Source organism: Priapulus caudatus, unplaced genomic scaffold (genome assembly GCF_000485595.1).
Source record: "Priapulus caudatus unplaced genomic scaffold, Priapulus_caudatus-5.0.1 Scaffold124, whole genome shotgun sequence".
Taxonomy (NCBI): domain Eukaryota; kingdom Metazoa; phylum Priapulida; class Priapulimorpha; order Priapulimorphida; family Priapulidae; genus Priapulus; species Priapulus caudatus.
Window position 1 is genome coordinate 320,338 of NW_014577185.1, and position 19,957 is coordinate 340,294.

The 19,957-nt window shown below is 44.4% G+C and overlaps 1 protein-coding gene across 3 annotated transcripts in view; it reads left to right on the top strand.

Annotated features, from left to right (window-relative positions):
- The window catches only part of LOC106805688 (ras-related protein Rab-27A-like), a 79,578-nt gene that overhangs the window by 37,010 nt on the left and 22,611 nt on the right, over positions 1–19,957 (top strand). Inside the window, exons 1-2 of one of the 3 annotated variants that reach the window (XM_014807382.1) lie at positions 8,151–8,224; positions 8,935–9,007. The exons of the other annotated variants lie outside the window; for them this stretch is intronic. The gene's annotated coding sequence lies outside the window, so the exon portion shown is untranslated. Of the gene's footprint in view, positions 1–8,150; positions 8,225–8,934; positions 9,008–19,957 lie in introns of those variants that run through there. 3 annotated transcript variants of the gene reach the window in all.

Here is a 19,957-nt window from a genome sequence, read left to right on the forward strand (position 1 = left end):
GGGGTGTGTGTGTGTGCGCGCGCGTGCGCGCGCGTGCGTGTGTGTGTGTGTGTGGGGTGTGTGTGTGTGTGCGCGCGCGTGCGTGTGCGTGCGTGTGTGTGTGTGTGTGTGTGCGTGCGTGCGTGCGTGCGTGCGTGCGTGCGTGCGTGTGTGTGTGTGCGTGTACACAAACACGCAACGTCAACGGGATTGTCACCCAAAAATTTAGCGTAGGTCGCTCGAACGCATTAATTAACTGACGCTAGCTAGATTCTATAAAGTCACCGGCAGACTGTATTGATGAGACAGATCAATAGCACTTGAGATTGCTCGGCGCGTATCTCTAAAGACTTAGGGAGCTTGAGTACCCCCGCTATCGTTTAACTCTGTTGCGGCGCAGTTTCCGCGCGACAGCAATGTAAATTCTTGTCCTTTACGATACGAGTGCAAGTGTGCGTGCGTGCGTGTGTGTGTTCGTAAGTGAGTGAGTGCGCGTGTGTGTATCTGTTTATGTGTGTGCGTGCGTGCGTGCGTGCGTGAGTGCGTGTGTGCGTGTGCAGGCGTGCGTGCGTAAGTGAGTGAGTGAGTGCGCGTGTGTGTATGTGTGTGTGTGTGTGTGCGTGTGTGTGTGTGTGCGTGCGCGCGCGTGCGTGTGTGTGTGCGTGCGTGCGTGCGTGCGTGTGCGTGTATACTATCGCGCTCGTGCGTGCATGCAGTACGCGATCTGTCGCACGCGTGTTTGTCTATGGCTCGGGGATTTTACCGCGGTGGGACGATTCTAGAATGTTTCGACCTCTGGCAACTAATGGAACGCACACCAGCGTGTATATCCCAGCGTTTTCAGAGGTTTCTGAAGATACCGAGTCGCCAGGAACATACGATACGATTAAGTCACCGATATAGCGAGCAGTGTAAACACGTTAACGGTTGGACTGGCAGACCTCTAGATAGTGCTTACAGTTCTAATGTAGGCTCTTGTTCGATACAATCTATTCCAATTTTAACCGTGTACAAAATTTCCTTCCCGTATGGCCGGGGATTTATAACAGTCGAGTACCATAAAGAAGTTAGTGGTTATATACGCAAATCACGTTATACATTTCTCTCACGTCTTCTCGACGTTGTCACAAGTGCATGCGGCTTGTGTTCCCTAGACTAGCTACGTCTAGACGAAATTACGTGAACAACGTTAACCAAGGGGCTAATGATTGCCTGGTTGTTCGACTATGTAGACCCCACATTATAGTCCTTAGTCGGCGTGTACTTTACCAGAATACTGAAAATATACGCAGGACAGCTACTGCCGATTCTATGTCTAACACTAGAAGCCATTTTAATCGGCACGCGAAATGCATTTAACGACGAGTTCCCTACCCGATACTGGAGCAGTCGAGCTAATATAATCCTAGGATATGTGTCGGTAACCGCACACTTTCTCGTAACAGTTTAAGTAAATGTTATTTAACGAAATGTGGATTTTAGCTGGCTGACTTCATCTGCCTTTCAGGGAGTCACGAAGCGATAACGTATATTTTCGCCGCGAAGTGAAAGAACGGCATTTCTTTGGACGTCAGTAAATCCAGTGAGTGTACGAATCCTAAGGAATGAGTTTGCAATAGCTTCCTTATCTAAATCGGTGGACTATAATTTTTCTCTGCGATGCCAGTGGGGATTCATTTAAAGAAAGACGTTATAGCGAGATGCATGACGTCTTTTGAGTCTTACGCAGCACTTCGAAGAATCGATTTAGGTAGACAAAGGCTCACTGAATGGCCTCCTAATTTGTGGTTTTCTTCCGTCCTCGTGATGGAGGATCATTGAAGAATAGACTGTAGATCGCGCTGCGTTAAATTTTGTTGTCCATTTTAATTTCCTGAAAAGGAAAACCTCTGTGGTATTGTGGGCGGTCGTCGGTATAGATTGTCCAAGAAATTTCGCGATTGAAATTGCGGCGGCGTTTATACTATGTTTGAAACTAGGCAATAGTACATAATAGGCAAAATAACGAAAGTCTTTTATTTCTAGAAATAGCAAAAATGAAGAAAACACTGATGTCGGATGATTTGAGGCGAATGAGTCTAAACGTTGTGGCATTGAAAACGGGAAATTTGCGCAGCAGTCCAAATCTTTGCCGACGAATATTTTCAAAATTGACCGCTAAGTCAGATACCGTCTACGCCGCTCTTACATGCTCTAACACTTAGTCATCATTCGTGCGTCAGCTGCGTGGTGCGTGCGTTGCCGTGCAGTGCGTGCACGTAGCGTGCATGAGACCACGTGCGTGATTACTCTGCGCAAGCATGCCTCGTAATGCGCCCTATTTCGCTTGATAATAGGTTATGGAAGTCCCGACGAGGAGCCCAGACGCTCCTCGATGGGCGTGCCACACTAATCAAAGGTATTTGGATGATGAATTTCGCCGCTTGCAGCCAGGATGGCAGCTGAGGATGGCAGCGCTCCAGGCATCTCATAACAGCCGCTGGCGTCTCTTGTATGTGAATGAATGCCGTAAGGTGTGTAAGCCGCTCCCAGCTGTGAGGGCTTCACGCGGCTGATAATGAGACTTCGCGCGGTAATGCATTAATTAGGCTGTGAATATTCGTGGTGCGGATTTTGGCCGAGCCGCGTTTGTCTTCTGTGTGGTGTGTGTGTGTGTGTGTGTGTGTGTGTGTGTGTGTGTGTGTGTGTGTGTGTGTGTGTGTGTGTGTGTGTGTGTGCGTGCGCGTGCGCGTGCGTGTGCGTGCGCGTGCGCGTGCGCGTGCGCGTGTACGCGTGTACGTGTATTTGTGTGTGGGGGGCAGAAATAGAATAGAATAAGAAATAGAAAAGATTCTATTTCTGTGGTGGGGGGTAGATAGACGAGTTGGTACATGCACGCCCACAGTTGTGAAGACGGCGTGACGTCTTAAATATTACTTGTGTTTACGTAGAAAATTAGAACTCATTTAACTTACGTGGAAATCACGCTATAGTTCTTAAACGTGAAAGTCTTAATAAACACGTAAAATGGCGGTTGATATTACGCGTTGCTTATTTTTGGCCCATGTTTGAATGCTGATTGAAAAATCCCTCGGTAGAAGACGATGTATGTGCAGAGTCAATTCAAGGTAGTTTGTATTTACATGTGGAATCGGAACGTAGATGTTTAATTGTTAAATTGAGATGGTTGCCATTGAACCAATAAATTATTATGCTGCCTGCGAAGTGCGAAAAACTACCTCAATAAATATCCATTTAATAATAACGCAGCCGAATTAGCATCCGTATTTTGTGTACAAATTCTATTAAGGATACTCTCAACCTTTTGCACGGGTATTGCTCTAATGAAGATTAAACGTTTATTGACGAATGAATCGAATCAATCACTTGTTTTATTTATAGAAGAGATATATCTCTATGCTCAAGGCAAAAAAATTCATGAAATTTCCTGCACCTAATTATGTTACCACACAAATTTTGAATTTTTATGTAAAAATGGTATTTTGGATATTTCTCAATTACCAGAAAGAGTGAGAAAACAAAATTTTCGCCACATGTTAAGCACAATATGTACCAAAATAGCGCATCAGGATTTTTCTTTAAGTTTCATATTTATCCAGAAAAATAAAAAAAACTGCCTAAAATTCAAGTCGCACGTTTGAATTTAAAATTTTTGCGAATAAAGAGACATAACTCATAAAATACGGCACTTAATAACAATCCCTGACGCGCTTTTTTACAGCAATATGTTACCATTAAAACGAGTGTAAAATTTAATTATTCCGAGTTGTAATCACAGAGAAATATCCATTTATACATCGACTACTATGAGTCAGAAATTGGAACGGAGAAATCAGCGTTTTTCTATTTTTTACAATGATCGACCGCCTGTGTGAAAAATGGGTGAACGTATGTGAAATATCTACTGTTAGTACTTATACTGCGACATATCCATAACTAACTGACACCACTAAATTGGTAAAATGTTCCATGCACCTTGAGAAATTACGAGGTGACCAACGCAATTTCATGCAAAATGGCGCGAACCCGCCCATTGTCTGACGTCACTGTCAACATACGCGGGCCTTATGTAAGGTGCGTTGCGAGGTGTGAGAACTATTTTAGGCTCTTGTGGGATACTTGTTGGATCAGGGTAGTAGTACAGCTGTACCAGGGTTGATGTTGATGGATACTGGCTCAGTGAATATCGTGAAAATGCTGGTTGTATCATGTGTCTGACATCATCATGACGTCAGCCGCGGCTCACTACACATGTACGCGGGCAAGCAAAACGCTCTGACAGTTCACATGTACCGTTATATGGAGAAATGAGCATGTACACAGGTGGCACATAGTCATAGTGTTAGCCATCGAATAAATTTGAAAATGAAAAATCGGTAAAAATTTTCCTAAACCTTTGAGCGTATCCGTAAACTTTTTTGCTGTGTATCTGTTATATTCAGATCAATCGCTGATTGCCTTTTCATTCATTTATTACGGCACTAGATTTTACACTCTACATTGCATAGTAGGCACACAGCGAGCATTTCCAATTAGAAATTAGTGACATGTTTAGTTATGGCAGTTAGGCACGTTCTACTTGTCACGTACGATCAAGCGTGTCACCATAGCTAAGCAGTAGGTGTCACGCGATAAAGAAGCAAATCCTGAAGTGTTCACTTGTTTGTAATTATACTCACGATTTATCGATTGACTATTCGTTATTTTCATATTTTATCGTCATTCAATCCCTCAAAACGGACATATGGTCTTTAAGTCAACAACGCGTATTTTTGCGTATGCAAATGTTTAGATTTGTCTAGTACTTAGAAAATTAATAACCATGCAAACAAAAGCTTATGCAACTAGCGTATCAAGTAACCCCTGGCGGACGTTGTTAAAGTGAGAGTTTACTCTAGGTTCTAGGGTTATTTTCAGCTAATTTAGGTTATAATTATGCTACATAAAAAGTTTAATGGTTCAATCACCATTAGAAATGTTATTAAAAATGTTTTAAAACTAACGACTACAGTTTGATTACAACGACGGTGGCGCCACTCAAAGCGCACGATCTGATAAGTTGTGCAAAACCACTTTCCAACCAAGGGCTACAGACCGAGGGTGTTTCTTATTTATTTATTTAAAAGCAAAAGGATTGTAATATCTTATAAACGACATATAGTTTCAGTTATAAAACGGATAAATTTGCCCTAAAATGAATATCGTTCGGTTAAATAGCATTTAGGTATAAATATAATTGCACTTTTGTGATAGCCCTCGGTCGGTAACCTGCAAAATAAATTGTCAAATACGCAACTTTTTCAGGGTGGCAGCACGGTCGCGGGTGTCATGGCGTCGTTCAAATTTCGTAGCGTTGATGTGTAAATAATTATAACAATTAAATTAGGTATCTTGTAACAAATACGTGTGGGTATGGACGATTTGTTATACAGCAAGTACAGTTGTATGCAGTAAAATCCTAGAGGCTACTGTCCCTTTAATTATTATTAGTATTCGATGAGTGAAAGTTATAACACTGTGTAGAGCTATCGAACTTTTAGAGAAATTTGAGTGCACAACCCAACGATTTTGTCAAATCTTGAATAGTTATACAATTAATAAATCGTACCTAAACTAGGGGTGCACCCGATCCAACTTTTCAAGGTTCCGGCCGGGACTACCTGGCCGGAACCAGAACTTAAGCTGGGAATAAACTTGACAGTTTTGGCCCGGTATTGCGCAAACTCACTCGGCCTGAACGAAATATTATTAGCAGGCACATCACTCAGGCGAGTAGGACAATGCTCAAAATTCTAATTACAGGATGGTTGTTAGGTGTGTGAATCAGCTGCTTACAACACATCTGGCATCTTGTTCGCGAGCGAATTCTGTGGCAAAATCTGCATGTTGCAGTATCCCTGGTTTTAGTCGATTATTTTCAACTAACAGACAGATGCCATTCCTGTAGCTCTAAAAGTATTTGATTTTGAAAGAAAATCTCGTGAATCACCTATCATCAGTTAGGTTTATTTCAGTTAGTTAGCCGATGTTCAAGTGGCAAGCGTTTTTTGGGTGGAATAGTGTGAAGTTGTTAACACTATATTGTCAGCAAGTTGACTCTATTGACTATGAACTACACTCAGTGACTGATCTTTTGATCTTGATGACGCTTGTAGCAGAAATTAAAATTAGGAAAAAGTTCCGGTGCACCCCTAACCTAAACATATATATATATAAACGTAAATGTTAGAATTTGAATTTCCGAACTATAATTTTCAATGGTAGCCAGTCTACTGCAATATACGTAATTTACTACGAGTACGAGTCAAATAATTATACAATGTTATTATATTAGTGTGATCCATGAAACACTGTAAAATATTTTATACGTACTCGAGGGTCAACAAGCAAACATTATCCACTCCCTTACGTCTCTAAACGGACGCTCAAGATTTTGCAGATAGAATAATTTCGTGTGTTCGTGGAAATGATTGATTTACGTGCCATTTGGACGCTCTCAATCATGTCTTGTTTGCTATCTCCCGGAGGCCAGCCAGCACGAGCAATGTAGTTACGAATTGTGAATGAAAAAAGTTTTGAATTGATTCTCGATGGTACATGGTTCTGTATCTTAATTATTACATAATAAATATAGGAGAGTTTTATAGCTGTTGGGCTAATATGGTATGAATCTAAAGATGTCACGATCTAGACATTTACATTGATTTTGTTTAATAGGAAATCTCGTTAATGGTTTATAATTGAAGGAATGCCGACGGTATAACACAAGTGCTAGTTATTAGTGTCCGTATTTAGCATTTGTATTTATAGTAGTATAATAATTAGTATTAGTATTAATAATAATGTTAGTAATAATAGTGGTATTACTGTTAATGTTAATATTAATATTAGTATTAGTATTAGCATTACTATTAGTAATTTGCATGAGTGCTTCATCGTCAAACCTACGCATGGACAGGTGATATTTATTGTCTCCCAATCGTTCTCCAAAAAAAAGCTCGCAGTGCAGATTATCTTTATGTGATCATTACCCGTTTACCTAATCATTATTAAAAATTTCATGAAAACACGCAAAAAGTCGTGTATGTATATACATCAGAATATAGGTGAGTCGTGACGATCTAAGTCGATTATGCGCCATTCACATGCTGGCGCAGGTCGGCGGCACTAGGCACGAGTCGGATGTCTTGTAACCCGTGATAATCGATAAACCGCGCGTATCACATGGCCTTGGTCACAATTCAAGACATTAAATATTATAATAATAATTATTATTATTAGTATTATTATTATGCCAGATGAGGCGATAGCGGAGAAAGATTTCGTATAATATGACCTTTTTAGACCAGCCAGCGATTTTATTCATTTGAAGTTTTAATTTAAATATTTAAGCTAAATGAAATAGAGATCATGCGCCGAGTTTTCGAGACTGCGACACAAGCGCGTCATTTGCCGCCAGATGGCTACCAGCCTCGGTGTCAATGTCTGTGCAGCTATGGCGTAAAGCCCAAGTGTGTAGAAAGAGAGAGAGAGAGAGAGAGAGAGAGAGAGAGAGAGCGCGAAAGAAGGGGGAGAAGAGAGCGAGATATGGGAGAAGAGCGAGAGCGAGAGCGAAAGAGAGAGAGTAACAGACAACGAGAGCGAGAGAGAGAGAGATCGAGAAAGAAAGGGAGAGGGAGGGAGGGAGACGCTGGAAAGAGAGAAAGAGAGAGAGAGAGAGAGAGAGAGAGAGAGAGAGAGAGAGAGGGGGAGCTAGAGAGGGAAGGGAGGCCGTGATAAAGGAGGAGCTAGCTGATTTGCAATGACTTTCGTACTCTTTACGTACGTGGTTATCTTCCGGACATTGTTAATAACAAACGCGCTGGTTCAGTACTGTTGCCACTGTTGCCACGCTCAGTAGGCCCTACACGCTGTCAAGGCGCGGAAACTGGTGGAGACTAGAGACTCGTCGTGAAGAGTACAGTTACGTTCATAGAACCGCTGCCGCACAGGGTACTTTCAGCGCGCGCGGTTCTAGGCCGCCGTTGCCGCATAGGATAATGTCAGATCAGCGATGGTAACAGACATGCGTAGATGCTCGCGCCTGCATATACGCGTGCTCTACACCACACACTCGCGCGCGGGGGGTATATATATGTGTGTGTATTACCTCGCCCGTGACGTGAAGTGTAGCCGAGTGTGTGTCATTACGGCGTGAGAACTGCCATAGAGCTGCGAGGTGTTCCGACACAGTGACAGACATAGTGTGAGCGCGTGTGCCTGCGTGGAGCCTGTGACACGTTGTTGTTGGTGGTGCTACTGTTGTTGTTGTTGTTGTTGTTTGTTGTTGCTGCTGCTGTTTTTATTGTTGCTGTTGTTATTGTTATTATTATTATTATTATTATTATTATTATTGTTATTGTTGTTGTTGTTGTTGTTGTTATTGTTGTTATTGTTGTTACCTGGTCACCAACCTGTGTCGTCAGGTGGGCGTGATTAATATTATATTAATTATCAGTTTATGTTAATATAATATTAACTCCCGCTAGCTGCTGGCTGGTTATATACGGCTCGCCATTGTCGTTGATCGTCGTCGTCGTCGTCGTCGTCGTCGTCGTCAGTGCTGCACGAGCGCTCATTATCGCCCGTGCGCCTCGCCGGGCAACCTCGCGACTGTCACCATGTTATCGCTGTGTGCGGATGCGATCAGATAATAATGAAGTGTGGCTTCGTTTTAAGAGAGAGTGAGAGAGGAGAAAGAGAGAGAGCGCGAGCGAACGAATGACAGAGAGAGCGCGAGAGAGAGAGAGAAGGGGAAGAGAGAGCGCGCGCGAGAGCGAGAACGCAACCGAAAGAAAGAGAGAAGAGTGAGAGAGAGAGAGAGAGAGAGAGAGAGAGAGAGAGAGAGAGAGAGAGAGAAAGAGAGACACATTGTGCGTGTTGCTATACGACTGTGGTGGCGTTTACATCCTGCAGCCCAGCAACGCCGAAGCCTGCCGTTCCTAGCTCGTTGACATGAATGATAAGAAGACTACTTTTACATAGATAGGTAGGTATCCGTATACTGTATGTAGGGCGTCTATGTATGTGTGTATCTATTATGTATTATGTATTATGTATCTATTATCTATTATGTATTATGTATCTATTATCTATTATCAGGAGCGTACAATGACAATATTTAACGTATATGCTATATTAGCGTATACGCTACGCTATGCTATATATTTAGCGTATATGCGTATTTAGCGTATATGCTCAATAATGACAATATGGAGCGTATAATGAGCGTATTTGTCATTATACGCTCCTGCTATTATGTATATGTGTGTGTGCCGTAGTAGAACGTAGATGGCGATGTAATATGTAATGTATTCCTGCCGTGTGATCGGTATTCCACAAAGAATAGTAAGTGTAATTAACGAGGGAATTTATTTCCATAAAAATAAACGGGCTTTTATCATCCGGGATCGTTAACAATTCATGCGTTAACAGTGAGTGCATGTGTGCGTGCGTATTCGTGCGTGCATCCGTGTGTGCGTACGCCTGTGCACGTTTCCGTCCATACGTTTTCAGATAATGAAATACATTTTGCTTCGGAGGTGAAGCGCTTAAGGTGTTACCTTACGTCTGCATCCTCACCTGCAGTTGATAGGCTTAGGTCAGAGGGATGTCATTAGAGCGTGTATAAACCAGATTTCTGTCAGCCTCTTCCTGCGTTGAGCTGCAGGTGGCTTGCAAATAACACGGGAGAGCAATCTCGGCGAGTATTGTTAATAAGAGTCCTACACGTTTTACAGGAAAAGCCCATTAGCTGTTCATGTTTTGCAAGGTCTAGGTTTCCTGTCTTTGCACCGAAATGTACAAGGTTGCAGAATATTTCAACAGTAGGCCTTTGCCTATTATATATTTTTGTGGATGAATAGGTCGGAGGAAAAATGCAAGTTTGAGTGTGACTGAGGCTTGTGGTCTCCGCTGTGAAGGAAATTAATTATCGGAATAATCAGTTTGGGATAAACAAAGGAAATCGTGTGGGCGCAATTTCATTTAACAACCCCATCCGTCATTTTATTCTATGTGAAGCAGGCATGGAAGTATGTGTAAAGGCACACATGTATGATATAAAATATTAATCTTGGTTTGTGTTGCAACATCCGGGTTTTTCTGATATGACGTGTGGTGCAGACGTTCGCTTATGATTATTGAGATTTTAAGCTATTTTCAATTACTCAGATATTCAATGTGCAAATCGCTGGAATTTTCTGGTTGTGTTTTGTAATCGTGACAAATAATTGATTTTTTCTTTTGATCTCATTTGTATAGCGGTTGACAATGCGCTTTTATGCCGTCGCTAATTTTAGAAACTGTATAATTGGCTTCTAGAATATGCTTCTCGTTTCTGTAATTCTCCTCCATCTTTCATTTCAGTTGGTTTGAAAATAACAGAGTACATTAAAATGTTTTCAATTACGCATTATATTGCTCCATGATAACGTGAAACTCTTGAAGTTAGCTTTTAAATATTATGCACATTTACTATTTATCGCATTAAACCAGCGGAGTTACGCCGTGTTTGCGTCACACGTCTCAATCCGCTCTCACTTCTAGCTATTCACGTTGCATGATTCTAAATCAGAGTGATATTAAAATTCACGCGGACGCGTAAGAATCCATGTCAGTTTTTAAGGAGGATACGTGCGTTATACCCTGCAACGTCGCACTGTATAACCATAGTATGGTGGCCGAGATGGCTACGGATATTTTTATTATTTATTTGTAATTCATTTCCGTTCAAAATTCATTTTCATTTCAAATTTATTTTTATTCCAAATTCATTTTCATTTCAAATTCATTTTTATTCCAAATTCATTTTCATTTCAAATTTATTTTTATTCCAAATTCATTTTCATTTCAAATTCATTTTTATTCCAAATTCATTTTCGTTTCAAATTCATTTTCGTTCCAAATTCATTTTCATTCCAAATTCATTTTCATTTCAAATTCATTTTCATTCCAAATTCATTTGCGAGGCCGCAATCGCGGGTGGCCGAGATGGTCGGATATTGCGGTGGCGCGGCGGAGTGACGTCACTTCCCCTAAAGCTAGCAGCACACTTCACCATTTTCGTTGCTCGTATACAGGCAATTTTCGTGGTCGGCAATTTACACAAAGAATTGCAATTATATTGATATTATATTTGTATATTAATGAGATAAAATGTGTGTTTTTCATGGAAATACATCAGGAAACTTGACTTATGCTACCGATGCTATAAACCAAGACAAACATTTACAATGGCGTTTGTTCTCTGTTTGAGGTTTGTTTGGTCCACCCTAAAGGGGAAGTGACGTCACACTTCGCCCCGCACCAATATCCGTAGCCATCTCGCCAACCGCATTTGCGGCTCGCAAATAAATTTGAATGAAAATGAATTGGAATGAAATGGAATTTGAAATGAACATGAATTTGGCATATTAAAGATGAATTTAAGAATGAAATGATTTGGAATTGAAGAATATGATTTGAAATGAAATGATTCTGAATATAATGAATTTGAAATTGAAATGAATTTGGAATCGAAATGAATTGCAAATAAATAAAAAATATCGCGTAGCCATCTCGGCCACCATACTTATGGGCTATAGCCGTTGACTAGTGAGAGACGAGAATATTCACTAGGCCCACAAACAGAGCGGGGTGGTGGGGAGGGGGTTGAAGCCACAGAGAGGTAGGCATATACACAGGCACTTGGACAGAGTCAGTAAAAACTGAAATAATATGAACGCACATTCACAAATACTACCGTAGCCCTACCTCTCAATTGTCTTTATATATATTATCATGGCGACACAGGCACACTCGCGAGCGGCGAGTGCGGAGCGTTCGGCGTTAGTTTTTAGCTCATCTGACATAGTCAGATGCAGCGTTGTAGAATCGCATGAGCGTGCGCTCCGTCCGTCCGTCCGTGCGTCCGTCAACAGTTGGGCACAAATCTAAACGGCTCGACGTTACAGATTCGAAAGTCGGGACGTGGGGGGGGGGTAATCCGAAAACGAGTTGGGATGTCGAAGCTGGGCGTCAAAGGTCAAAGGTCAAGAGGGTGTATAAAGAAGGAACATTCCTCCTTACTTAAGGTATAGGGAGGAAATGCAGAATTGTGGCCAAATCTAAACGGCTCGACCTAGGCTCGTGATAGTCGGTGTATAGCATCATGCGTAGGAAAGCCATCACTGTGCCGAAATTGAGGTCAAAGGTCAATGGGGCACAGGGCAGATTTTAGACATTTTCTGAGGACATGGTGTGACGGACGATTGGAAAACTTTTTTGTTTCAGCGGTGACGCAGCATTTTTATGGCTTTATTGAAAGGACCATGAAATGTGCTTTCCACTGAACGTGCGAAGAGTAAGTGTCTGATAACCTTTTGACCCAAGAGGAGGGATTTAAACATGGATTTGTTAACTGTTACTGTGTTAGAAAGAAATTGACTGCTGGGTTTGCTAGTAGAATCTATACATGCCTGGATGTATGAGGCTACAATGTCACAGTGAAATTTCAAAAAGCTAATTTGCTTGAAGAAGGTTTATGCTCCTTAAATCGTATAATTTCTATGGCATTCTGTACTGTCAGTGTGTTAATATGCCACTGCAGTGGCACTGCCAGTGCATGTGGTGGTGATAGTATGGTGTAGTTTTGCCTGCGTTAATTAGGTACAGGTGGCAGCCTCTCTATTTCCGGCCTGTAGGCTTGTGTAGGTAAATGGACGAGTGCTTACCTATTCTGTCTTGCAAATAGTTGTTACCTATACTACGTACGATGGAAGCTTCCAGCTACCAACGTACGCCGGCCAGTCTCGTGGCCATTTCATAACGATCCCAACGACATTTCTTCGAGAAGGCTCCGCATAACATCCCAGTGTTTGAATAAGGGCTATCCGTTTGTTCGTACTTGTCATTTCCACGGATCAAGTAGATCTGTCAGGTAGTTGTCTGCTGGACAAGCAGCTTTTAGAGCAATTTTTCAGTAATTTCTACATCGCTGCGCGCTGCTGCGGAACCCGAGTTAACTAGTAACATGGGCTGCCGGAGTGCCACCCGAATTACATTATACTATAGTATAAAAACATTTATGTGAAGTTATATAAAAACGTTACCGCCTTGCTAGCTTCACGAACGGTCTTGCTAGGGTTAGAAGACCATTCAGACAATCAGTCTGATAGAAATCAGACGTCTGAAGTAGACAATCAGACGTCTGTATAGACAATTCAGTCATACAGCTCGTCGGCAGCGCTACTGCCTCGAGAAAGAGAGAAATTGGAGAGAGAAGGGAGAGAGAAGCGAGGGGAAGAGAGTGAGAGGAGAGAGCGTGAGAGAGAGAGAGAGAGAGAGAGAGAGAGAGAGAGGGAAGAGGAGAGAGAGAGAGGGAGGAGATGAGAGCAGAGGAGAGAGAGGGGGAAGAGAGAGAGAGTGATAGAGAGAGCGAGAGAGAGAAAGAGAGAGAGAGAAAGAGAGAGAGCGCGCGAAAGAGTGAGAGAGAAAGAGAGAGAGAGAGAGAGAGAGGAGAGAGGAGAGGAGAGAGAGAGACGAAAGACAAAGAAAGAGAGAGACAACGAGGGAGAGTGAGTGTGAGTGAGCGGAGGAGAGAGGAGAGAAGCGTGAAGAGAGAGAGAGCAAGAGAGAGAGAGAGAGAGAGAGAGAGAGAGAGAGAGAGAGAGAGAGAGAAGAGAGAGAGAGAGAGAGAGAGAGAGAGAGAGAGAGAGAGAGAGAGAGAGGAGAGAGAGAGGAGAGAGAGAGAGTAGAGAGAGAGTGATCGAGCGAGACGAGAGAGAGCGAAGAGAAAGAATGAGAGACAACGAGGGAGAGCGAAGCGGCGCATGCGAGGGTGCTCTGATTCGTTTGCCTGAGTTTAGCATCAGAACACCTGCCGTCAGGTGAGCGCTGTCGCTTCTGGCGGCACTTGTTAGGAAGGAAAGTAGATATACAGTGACACAACAGTGGAACTGTAATTGAGAGGTAGGTCCTACGCTAGTATTTGTGAATGTGCGTTTATATTATTTTAGTTTTTACTGACTCTGTCCAAAGTACCTGTGGGCATATAAGCGGAGCGCCTACTGGAATCCGCTGCAGCAGGATTTCACCTGTTCGCGCGGGCGACGCAGCCATTGTTAGGTCAGTATATGTTACTCTATTTCCCGCTGGCGCGTCACGCGTTTTCAATGCTCGCCGGCGATTGTCAGCGTGGAGGCCGGCCGCCCCGGGGGCGGGCACGCGCAGCGTGTGTGTGTTTAGCTTAATTGACTCGATTGAGTGCGGTCCTCTGCCTCTGAGCCACTGTTCGTGATTAATAGCAACATATGGGATGAAGAAGGCCTGCCACTTAAACACCGCAGCTCGCACGCTCGCGCAATCTTTGCACGCGTTTGAGGATTCCGTGCATAGGTAACGAGAAAGCGTGTAATATTAATATAATAGAAATGCATTCACTGGCCTCGCACTGCGCGCTTACTCGGAGTGCTTAGCCAGCGAGGTTGTCTGCTGGCACGATATACGCTGGACTGTATACGCGCCAGCGAGTTGCCTTTGCGATTGATTTGTAAGCGAGCCGAGCGGAGTTAAATCGCACGCGCGCGCAAATCGCCGCTCCGATGGTAATCGCACGCTGGCGCTCAGAGCGACCACTTAATCACAGTAACATACGGGTGCGTTTTTGAACAGCAACCAAACACGGCTTTTTTTCTAGCTAATGATCTTACGCAGCAGTTGGAGCAGATGTGTCTAGCCAGAATTCCAGCTAAGAGGCGTTTACGCGTAATTCTACATGGATAATCATACTGCTTGTTAACCTAGCGTTATATATAATGTGCTGACAATAATAACGCGTTGACAATAATAGCGCGTTGACAATAATGTGCTGTGCGGGATCGTTGCTACGCATCGTGGTCATTCATTCATTTCATATTACTATTACATTACAATACACTTACTTACTTACTTACTTACTTACTTACTTACTTACTTTACTTACTTATCTACTTACTTACTTACTTACTTACTTACTTACTTACTTACTTACTTACTTAGCTTACTTATTTACTTAGCTTACTTACTTACTTTATTACTTGCTTACTTACTTACTTACTTACTTACTTACTCTTACTTACTTTACTTACTTACTTACTTACTTACTTACTTACTTACTTACTTACTTACTTACGTACTTACTTACTTACTTATCAACTTACTCTATTTATTTATTTATTTATTTATTTGTTTGTGAAAAGGTGTCGCAGTTACTGGCATAGAGACAGTGTATCTAGTAAATATAGGCAGCTGCTAACCGAGTGCATTTCTAGATAGTTAGTAAGTTGTAGCTGTCACACTGTCATCGCAATAACTTCGCGTGCAATATAAGAGCCGGGCTGGGAACGACGTGCGCATGCTCGCGGTCGACAACATAACGCGGAGATAATCAGCGTGGCTCTCCATATAGAATGAACGCACACGCGATCTCCTCCTCGCCGCATTAATCGTGAAATGAATACGGTTATTATTTTTATAGGTTACTAGTGTATATTAATCCAGTATAGGATGTGGCGCGGAGCGGACGCGATGTGGTGCTATTGTCACCGTCGTCATGGTGAAGCTGGAAGATGGATGTGTTGCTGTCGCCAACACAGCTGCTTGGCATGAGTCACTAGTATTCTATCACTTGCCTATAATACAAGGTGATCACAGACTCGCACAGTTTTTATAAAATTAGCAGACTAGAATCTTGCAGCGGCGGGGCAGTGCGTTACTAAAACAAGATTTCTTATATCCAGTGCTGTTCTATAAAATTACCAGAGAGGAGAGAGAGGGGGTGGTGTGAGGGAGGAAGGGATGGAAAAGGGGGAAGGATGTGACAGAGGCACGGAGAAGGAACAGAGAGGGGGAATGTTGTAACAGAGAAATCGAGTTGCAATAAAATACAAGAAGAGTCACGAAGCTGATTGCTCTGTTAAACTGATTGCTCTGTTAAACTGCTGTTTAAATGGTTTGATCAGACGTAGCGGTTTATCGCCAACAACTAACCATGTGCTCACTCGCCGGGGGGCCAAAGCAGTTTCGCTCTAAAAACTTTTGTACAAGGGATATTACAAGGGATGGTAATATCTCAGGTTTGACGATTAGTTTCAGTTAAAGTATGCATTATTAATGCAACTGTAAATACTTTCAGTTAAAATTTTGTTCATTCGTCCATAAATGATTAAATATAGAAGACAAGACTAGAATGGCACAGCTTAGCATAATGAAGCGATGGCACTAACCGTAATCGTCAATAAACATTCCCATGTGAAGGGATTTTAAAGTCGTGTTTTTATTCATTCTCGATTAATATACTGAATGAATAGAAAAAGCCAGTGTGTGGCAAAGTCAAAACCTGATTTTAACCGAATATAATGCGGCAGTCTGCGCTGCTGTTCTCTTGTGATAATCATTCTTTTACTGCGGCGTTGGAGAATCTGCGTCCATATCGCCTCTCTGAATACTACTATCCCGCTCTACAGAGAAATGTAGCAAGCACCAACAGCAAGAAAAGAAACATTTTGCCGATAGACACCGTCAATAGACGCCTTGGGCGCGCTAGACCTGAGTTTTGTTTACCCCCATAAAATCATCACAATGATAGATATTTAATCGACAGAGGATTGTTGCAGGGATTGAGGATACAGTAGATTGAAGCAGTACTATAGCTTTGCAAGGCAAGTAAGGGGAATGTTTCAAACGCGGCATGTCCACTGCCGATTCGACGTGTAAACAAATACGTGTGGCGTTTTCATGTAGGTTTACCTGATATCAATACCAAAGTCCTGATATCAACGAGTTATAACACGAAAATATAAGGTACTTCTCTTGTTTGCATATAGTCTCGCAACACGGGGGCTGCACGCACGCGCAGGCACACGTCAACACGGGGGCTGCACGCACGCGCAGGCACACGTCAACACGGGGGCTGCACGCACGCGCGTCAGGCACAGACGTGCAACACGGGGGCTGCTACGGCACGTGCGCAGGCACACGTTCACACGGGGGCTGCCACACGGCACTTGAGGTTTCAATAAAATATAATGCTAAATAAATACAAATCTACTTTACTACCAAAGTCTTAAGTGTTTCTCTACTCTCTTCTCACACTATTATTTGCCGATAATTTCTTGTAAATAATTTATGTTGCAGTGTGCAGTAGCTAGGCGTGCGGTGTACTTGTGTTTGGGCCAGATGAGCATTTGACCGGCATTTACAGGTGGCTATAGGCGAAATAGAGTAGAGAAACATTAAGACTGGTAGTAAATACATTTCGTGTTTATTTACCTTTATTTTTATTTTTGAGACGTTCCAAGTGCCTGTGGGCTGCATGCACGCACAGGCACGTCAACACGGGGGCTGCACGCACGCGCAGTCACACGTCAACACGGGGGCTGTGTGCACGCACAGGCACGTCAACACGGCGGCTGCACGCACGGCGCAGGCACGTCACACGGGGCTGCATGCACGCACAGGCACGTCAACACGGGGGCTGCATGCACGCGCAGTCACGTCAACACGGGGGCTGCACGCACGCACAGGCACGTCACACGGGGGCTGCATGCACGCGCAGCACGTCAACACGGGGGCTGGCACGCACGCGCAGGAACACGTCAACACGGGGGCTGCACGCACGGCACAGGCACGTCAACACGGGCTGCATGCACGCGCAGGCACACGTCAACACGGGGGCTGCACGCACGCGGCAGGCACACGTCAATACGGGGCTGCACGCACGCGCAGGCACACGTCAACACGGGGGCTGCATGCACGCGCAGTCACACGTCAACACGGGGGCTGCACGCACGCGCAGGCACGTCAACAGCGGGGGCTGCACGCATGCGCAGGCACACGTCAACACGGGGGCTGCACGCACGCACAGGACGACATCGTCAACACGGGGGCTGCATGCACGCGCAGTCACGTCAACACGGGGGCTGCACGCACGCACAGTCACACGTCAATACGGGGGCTGCACGCACGGCGCAGGCACACGTCAACACGGGGGCTGCATGCACGCGCAGTCACACGTCAACACGGGGGCTGCATGCACGCGCAGTCACACGTCAACACGGGGCTGGCACGCACGCACAGGCACACGTCAACACGGGGCTGCACGCACGCACAGGCACGTCAACACGGGGGCTGCATGCACGCGCAGCGCAGCACGTCCACACGGGGGCTGCATGCACGCGCAGGTACACGTCCAACACGGGGGCTGACATGCACGCACAGGCACGTCAACACGGGGTCTGCACCGCACGCACAGGCACCGTCAACACGGGGGCTGAATGCACGCGCAGGAACACGTCAACACGGGCTGCATGCACGCGCAGGCACTTCAACACGGGGGCTGCATGCACGCGCCAGGCACGTCAACACGGGCTGGCATGCACGCGCAGGCACACGTTAACACGGGGGCTGCACGCACGCGCACGCACACGTTAACGCGGGGGCTGCACGCACGCGCAGGCACACGTCAACACCGGCTGCATGTATGCACAGTCAGTCAACACGGGGGCTGCCACGCACACACAGGCACGTCAACACGAGGGGCTGCACGGCGCCTGTTTGTCGAGATGCTGCGCTGCTGCTCTGTGTGTTTTTTACGTTAATCGTCATTTTACGTTTAGACTTTGATGATGCCGCACCGTCTGGCGACGTGGATTAAGAGATTGGTTTGCGGACGAGATGAGGGGAGTCACGTGCGCGTGTGGTGCGCGTGTGTGTGAATGTAGATTGATGGTGATGGCGCACTCCCCGTCCCTCAGCTGCCTTGACAGTCTTTGCACGGTGAATCGGATGACAAAGTATTAGCTGTAATCAAGCATGACCATAAACGGGTGCGTAGGTTCGGCTGCGCGTCTGTGTGTCCTCGTATGTGTGTGTGTGTGGTGTGTGGTGTGTGTGTGTGCGCGTGCGTGCGTGCGTGGCGTGCGTGTGGATGCGTGTGTATGTGTGTGTGTGTGCTGCGTGCGTGCGTGCGTGCGTGTGTGTGCGTGCGTGCGTGTGTGTGTGTGTGTGTGTGTGTGCGTGCGTATGTGTGTGTGTGTGTGTGTGTGCGTGTGTGTCCGTTATACGTGGTTATATCCGCGCGTGCTGTTTAATTTATTTAGCAGTTTATATGAAGCGTCATTTAGGAGTTACGATTCTGATGAGCTGTACGTGTCAACGAACACGAGCATGATATCCTCTCTACCGTAAATATATTATTCGTAGTGGGTATTCACTTCAGTGGGTATTCACAAACGCGTAATGTAGTAAAAATCTGCGTGCGTGTCAGGAACAGACGTGAGTATATAGCTATCAGGGCGTCAAGTTCCTATTTTTTCCTATTTTCTGGGCAATTCCTATTTTCTGGACCAATTCCTATTTTTCCCTATTTTTGAGGGCTTTTCATTTTTCTGAATCCAGAATTGTATGTATCTTTCTCAGAATGCAGGAATTTACATTTCAGGTGACCCAATTTTCAAAAAAAAATTGGGGGAAGGACCCGCCAGACCCCCACTCCTTACTTTAAATTACTCCAGACCCCCACCCCCTTACGTAATATACTCTTTACTATCACAGATTTTATTTCAGTAAAGTTGTTTCTCAGTTGGATGTGGTATGTGTATCCAGAGGGGGGGAGGGGTTCCAGGGGTCCGGAACCCCCTTTTTTTACCACCAAAAAAAGGGAAAACACAAAAGATCCTTTTCTGCTTAAAAAATTTGGAATTCCATCTTGCATTCTAGACATCAAAATTACTGCTCAGATGCTCTCGCGAATGCACCAATTTTTAAAATTTTTTTTGGGGAGGTCCCCCCCCCCCCACCTAAGTGGCAACGGCCTTAGACACGTCGCATAAGCTGGCCTTCGGCGCCTTTTTTTTTTATAAAAGTGCCCTTTATTTTTTTAGTGGGACCCCTTTTTCAAAAGCCTTAAAAATATTCTATT